We start from the raw sequence: 5,368 nt of genomic DNA, 5'->3' as shown, positions 1-5,368 counted from the left end.
GCCGGGGGGGTGGGACTGTGTGAGCAGGAAGCTGTGGCAGGCAGGCATGCAAATGAGAGCACCCCAGAGCATTGTGGGAGCAGAAAATGGGGTGCAGCTCAGGGCTTGGAGGGCAGCTGGACCTCAGCCAGCCAGTTTGGAGGGTGGCCGCGTGGCCACGATGCCCCCTGAAGTTGGCAAATGGTGCTGTGCCAGGGCCACCATGTCCTGGGTAGCAGTGGGGAAAACCTGCCATGAGCTTTCCAGGCATGTTTCTTTGGTAGAAGATAAGGGCCTGTTACAGTGTGTGATTGCAGTAATGCCTCTGAACAAAGGTGGAATTCTTTTTTTACATTTGAAAAAAAATGCAGTTAATCAAGGAAGCTGGGGCCAGCACTAGGTAGGGGAGGCATGTGACATGTCTCTTGGGTGCCCCCTAAGCTGTGGGGCCCCCAGACAACTGTCTCCCCTTGCCCAATCATCATTATGCACCTGAGAAGATCATAAAGGGTGGGAGAGTTCATGACAAAGGAGGCACTCTCTTAAATAGCCTGGTCTCTGGCCATTAAGGGCTTTATAGATAATAACCAGCACTTTGTATTTGACCCAGAAACATATCGGCAGTTGTTGCAACTGTTGTTGCCCACAGGCTCAGGAAAGCTCTCCTAGTGAACGCCCACTCTTTGGTATCTGTGGCTGCTTTTTAAAAACAACTAAAGACCTTTTTATTTGTTCAAGCTTTAACCCATTACGGGCTGCCACAGCTCTCAGCTCTTCTGCTTCTGTTTGTCTTTTTATGAATGTTCTTTGGGGGGGGGATGGTTTTTACTGTATAACTGATTTTAAGGTTTTGTGTGTGATTTTTATGGAGTTTTATTGTATTTTAACTTTTATAAACTACCTTGGGATGCCCTATGAAAGATGGTATGAAAATGTTTCTGTGGAGCAGTCTGATCTGCCTAGGTGTTCTAGTTTATTAGATCCTATCCCTTCCTTAGCATACAGTGCTACACCATCCCAATGCAACCATCCCTATCGTCTTTACAGAGTTGGTATCCAGGAATAACTGTATTCTGCTGGTTCTCACTGTTCCTCCAGGTTTCCTTTATGACCACTATATCTTTGTTTTCATTTGCATCTAAGTACTCCAGCTCCCCCAAGAAGGCTTGAAGGCTTATGGCTTTGGCATATAAACACCTAAATATGGTGTGTGTCCCAAATATTGTTGATGTGTTCTATCTCCCTTATGGCCTTTTTATCTCTTTGATCAGCCATCTTAACCTCCTATGTGCTTGTTTCCTAATTGTGCCCTGTCCCGTTCCATAAATTGTACCCTATCCATTTACATCCTCCTCCTTTAGCATGATGTTTTCCATTGGTTCTGAACTCCTCTCAGCTTTCACCCAGGGGTCAGTTTAAAAGCTACTTTGTGACCTTCTGGATATTTAATGCAAGCTGTCTGGTTCCATCTTGGTTCAAGTGGAGCCCGTCTCTTTTTGTACTGGCTTTCCTCCATGAATTGTAAAGTTGGTGATCAGTAATACTAATAGTCTACAAAACATTTATAAACTCAGTCTGTCTTGTATATAGTACCCTTTCTCAGATCTCTGCCTTTAAGGCTGCAGCTCTAAGAATACTTACATGGAAGTACATTCTATTAAAATCAATGGGGTTTACTGCCAGTGTGTGCTTAGGATGAGTATGTGTCAACTCCTTTGTTTTTGATAAGATTATCCTATTTTTCTAAATCCGATTTCTCAGTCTGTGGCTTCCCCTCATGTTTTTAACTGTAACACTCAGTTCAACAGACTCCTGTTGCTCTTAACTCAAGCTTGCCTACATGCTTACCAGCTTGCCAGTGCACTAAGACAATCTTCGGAAACACTTTTCTGGTTGTCTCTCTGATTGAGATGTGATGGGTAGTGACTGGTGACTTAGAGACAAAGAGATGTCTCAGTGTGATGCCCTGTTTCTCGAATGGTCTCCCCATAGGTGTGTGGATGCCTGGTAACCTCCCATTATCTTTTTGATGCCAGGGAAAGATTTTTTTCTTTTATTTCAGTGGACAGCTGTACAACAGACAGAGTTCTCTGTTTTGTACTATAATAATAAGATGATCAGGATGTCCTGAACCATTTGTGTATAAGTTTTTGTTTCTGTTTATTGTAGAGGAATTTGAACTGTTTTGAACTGGCTGTGAATGATGAGTCAGTTAAGCATCTTTGTAAAGTTAATGGAATGATGGGCATTTTTGTTATAAAAACTGCTACTTAGAACAATTAACTTTCTTTATCCAAGCAATCCAAAATAACAGTTTTTGAAAGGATATACTTCCTTTCTAATGAAATGTTATTTCACATTCTGGCATGAAAGACAACACAAGAAATAGTGAAGAGAAGAACATAAAATATATGTTTCTCCTCAATATTATCTTAAAAGGCCATGGAAAGCAAATTGATGTTTGCTTGCTTGTTTGTTTGCTTGCTTGTTTGTTTGCTTGCTTGCTTGTTTGCTTGCTTGCTTGCTTGTTTGATTGAGTGATTGATTGATTGATTGATTACCTAACTCCAAAGGCTCTAGGAGGTTCACAAAAATAAACACAAGAAAAACAAAATACAACCAACTGTTTAAAACAGCAATTTAAAATTTTAAAACATTCACAGATTACTAAAAGCCTGGCTTTAAAAATATATCTTGAGGGCTCTTTTGAAGACTGGCAAAGATATTAAACCACAAATGTCTAAAGGGAGTACATTCCACAGCCTAGGGGCTACTACAGAGAAGGCCTGCTTCTAATCCGGCGGCATACTGAGATGGATCTCTCTCGATGAGCTCAATATGCAGTGGGGATCATGCAGAAGAAAGTGCTCTCCTAGGTAACCCACTCCTAAGCTGTTTAGGACTTTAATCACCTGCACTTTGTATTTTGCCCAGAAATCTATTGGTAACCAATGCAATTGCTTTAAAACAGGCATACTATGATCCCTCCGAGACACCCCAGAGACCAGTCTAGTCTCTGCATTTTGAACCAACTGAAGTTTCCGAAATACATACAAAGGCAGCCCCACACAGAGTGCATTACAGTAGTCAAGCCTAGAGGTTACCAGAGAGTGCACCACAGTTCTGAGATCACTATCTTCAAGGAATGGATGTGACTGTCGTATCAACCAAAGTTGGTAGAAAGTGCTCCTGGCCATAGCCACAACCTGAGAGACCATAGTGAGGTCTGGGTCCAGAAGCACTACCAACCTACATACCTGTTCCTTTGAGGGGTGTGCAACCCAATCCAGAACAGGAAGATCTGTCATGCCACTCGAACTATGATCCCTTACCATGAGTACTTCCATCTTGCTTTGATTCAGCTTCAATTTATTAACCCTCATCCAGTCCATCACTTCCTGTAGGCAGGCATTTAGGGGGCTATGCCATTTCCTGATGATGATGATGTCATGGAGAAATAGATTTGGGTGTCATCGGCATATTGATAACACCCTGCTCCAAATCTCCTGATGATCTCACCCAGCAGTTTCATGTAGATGTAGAAAAGCATCAGAGATAGGATGGAGCCTTGAGGGACACCATACAATAGCTCTCATTTCAGAGAGCAACTATCTCCAAGCTACACCATCTGGAATCTACCAGAGAGATAGAAATGGAACTACTGCAAAGCAGTGCCACTATGCTGTTAATTTTTATACATTAAAATGCTTCTCTGTGTTTTAGTCACATACTGTATATGTTGTCCATTAAGTCACACATGAAGAAAAGACATAAGGATTATATATTATGAAATCTAGCTTTAAAAGATATCCTATTAGCAGATATCTCTAAAGTTTTGGCCCATATATTTCAACCTGAAATTTTCAGGTTACAAAAAGAGAGCAGGAGTGAGCATGCTGTACCATGGTCAAACAAGGTACTAGATTAACTAAACCAATCTAGATAGTGCAAGCAACATTTTGTTGATCAGGGCATTTAATGGACACACTACTTACAGATGTTTCATAGGAAAAAATATGATAAAACAGTCCATTCAGTTTGGATTACAAGCTTCTCAAGGAGACCCCCCAACCTCATATTCAACATAACAATCCCATTTTAAAAAGTTAATTTGGAACATTTGGTTACATATAAATGGAGATATAAAAATGGAGGTGGTAAAATTTGTTTCAGTGTGTGCTCTCTCTTCACAGACTGGAGAACAAATGGCAGTGGAAGTTTACCAGAGCTTTATAAGGCTACCTTTTTAGCTTTGACCCTGGCAAAGCAGTAAAGGTAAAGTGTGCCATTGAGTCAGTGTTGACTCCTGGCAACCACAGAGCCCTGTGGTTGTCTTTGGTAGAATACAGGAGAGGTTTACCATTGCCTCCTCCTGTGCATTATGAGATGATGCTTTTCAGCATCTTTCTATATTGCTGTTGCCTGATATAGGTGTTTCCCATTGTCTGGGAAACATTCTAGAGGGGATTCGAACTGGCAACCTCTGGCTTGGTAGTCAAGCCATTTCCCCACAGCAGAGGTCAGCACAAAATATGCTGATTCACTAATCCTAGAGACAAGAATTGGAAGAAGAGAAACAGGAACACCCACAAACACCAACCAGCAACAGAACAAAGGGAGAATACAAGAGGGAAACTCCTTCTTTTCCTTCATTATAATTCCTTATTACATCCCCTCCCCTCTGATCTTATAGATTACACCCAAATTACACAATAAGGTTGTTTACATGCAGAGGTGCTTTACCCCCAGACCTCCGGGGACCCAGTCCATGGCCTTCTAAGTCTAGGTAGGTCTCCAGATGTCCTGAGAGGCCTCTTGCTGCCCTGCCACTGCCACAGCTGCCACACCGGCCTTTTTGTGGCCTTTTCATGCCCACCATGTGCACAACCGTGGGGTGTGGTGGGGATGGGGTGAACTGAGCAGGCCTTGGCCTCCCCTGTGGTGGCGGTGAAGCGGCTGGTGGTTCTGTCTGTTTGGGCCTTCAGCACCTGCACAGTGGGAATACCGAGCCCCAGTATTGAGCCTGGTCCTACACACGTAAAAGCACAGGTGCGATGTTAGTCTGGAACTCTTCAGAAGGGGTTGGTGCTCCACCAGTGTTTCATTAATCTGAATGTCAGTCACTGTCCTTTTGTTGTGTGGCTTGGATGTAATTCACTACTGTAAATAACAAAATAAGAAATATCACACTTCAGTTTTCAGATCTATGTTTCATTTTTGACTTTATATCTGTAGGCAGAAATATATATGCAGGTGTCTGGTACCTCAGACATTCATCTGTTTTCTTTGTCTGTTTTTTGGATTGATAGAGACCTACATTGTGAAGTTTATAAGCGCTGGGCAATGCCAATGAGTCAGGATTACCACGGCAAGCAGTGAAAGGTAATTC

At 42.3% G+C, this 5,368-nt stretch overlaps 1 protein-coding gene across 7 annotated transcripts in view; it reads left to right on the top strand.

Annotated features, from left to right (window-relative positions):
• Nucleotides 1–5,368, top strand: part of MGAT4C (MGAT4 family member C) — a 586,007-nt gene that overhangs the window by 237,954 nt on the left and 342,685 nt on the right. For all 7 annotated transcript variants that reach the window (XM_053254490.1, XM_053254487.1, XM_053254492.1 and 4 more), the window contains one exon: nucleotides 5,289–5,361. The gene's annotated coding sequence lies outside the window, so the exon portion shown is untranslated. The remainder of the gene's footprint in view (nucleotides 1–5,288; nucleotides 5,362–5,368) is intronic.

This window comes from Hemicordylus capensis, chromosome 5, assembly GCF_027244095.1.
Source record: "Hemicordylus capensis ecotype Gifberg chromosome 5, rHemCap1.1.pri, whole genome shotgun sequence".
Taxonomy (NCBI): Eukaryota; Metazoa; Chordata; class Lepidosauria; order Squamata; family Cordylidae; genus Hemicordylus; species Hemicordylus capensis.
The sequence above is the reverse complement of the archived record's forward strand: the minus strand, read 5'-3'. Positions and strand labels throughout refer to the sequence as shown.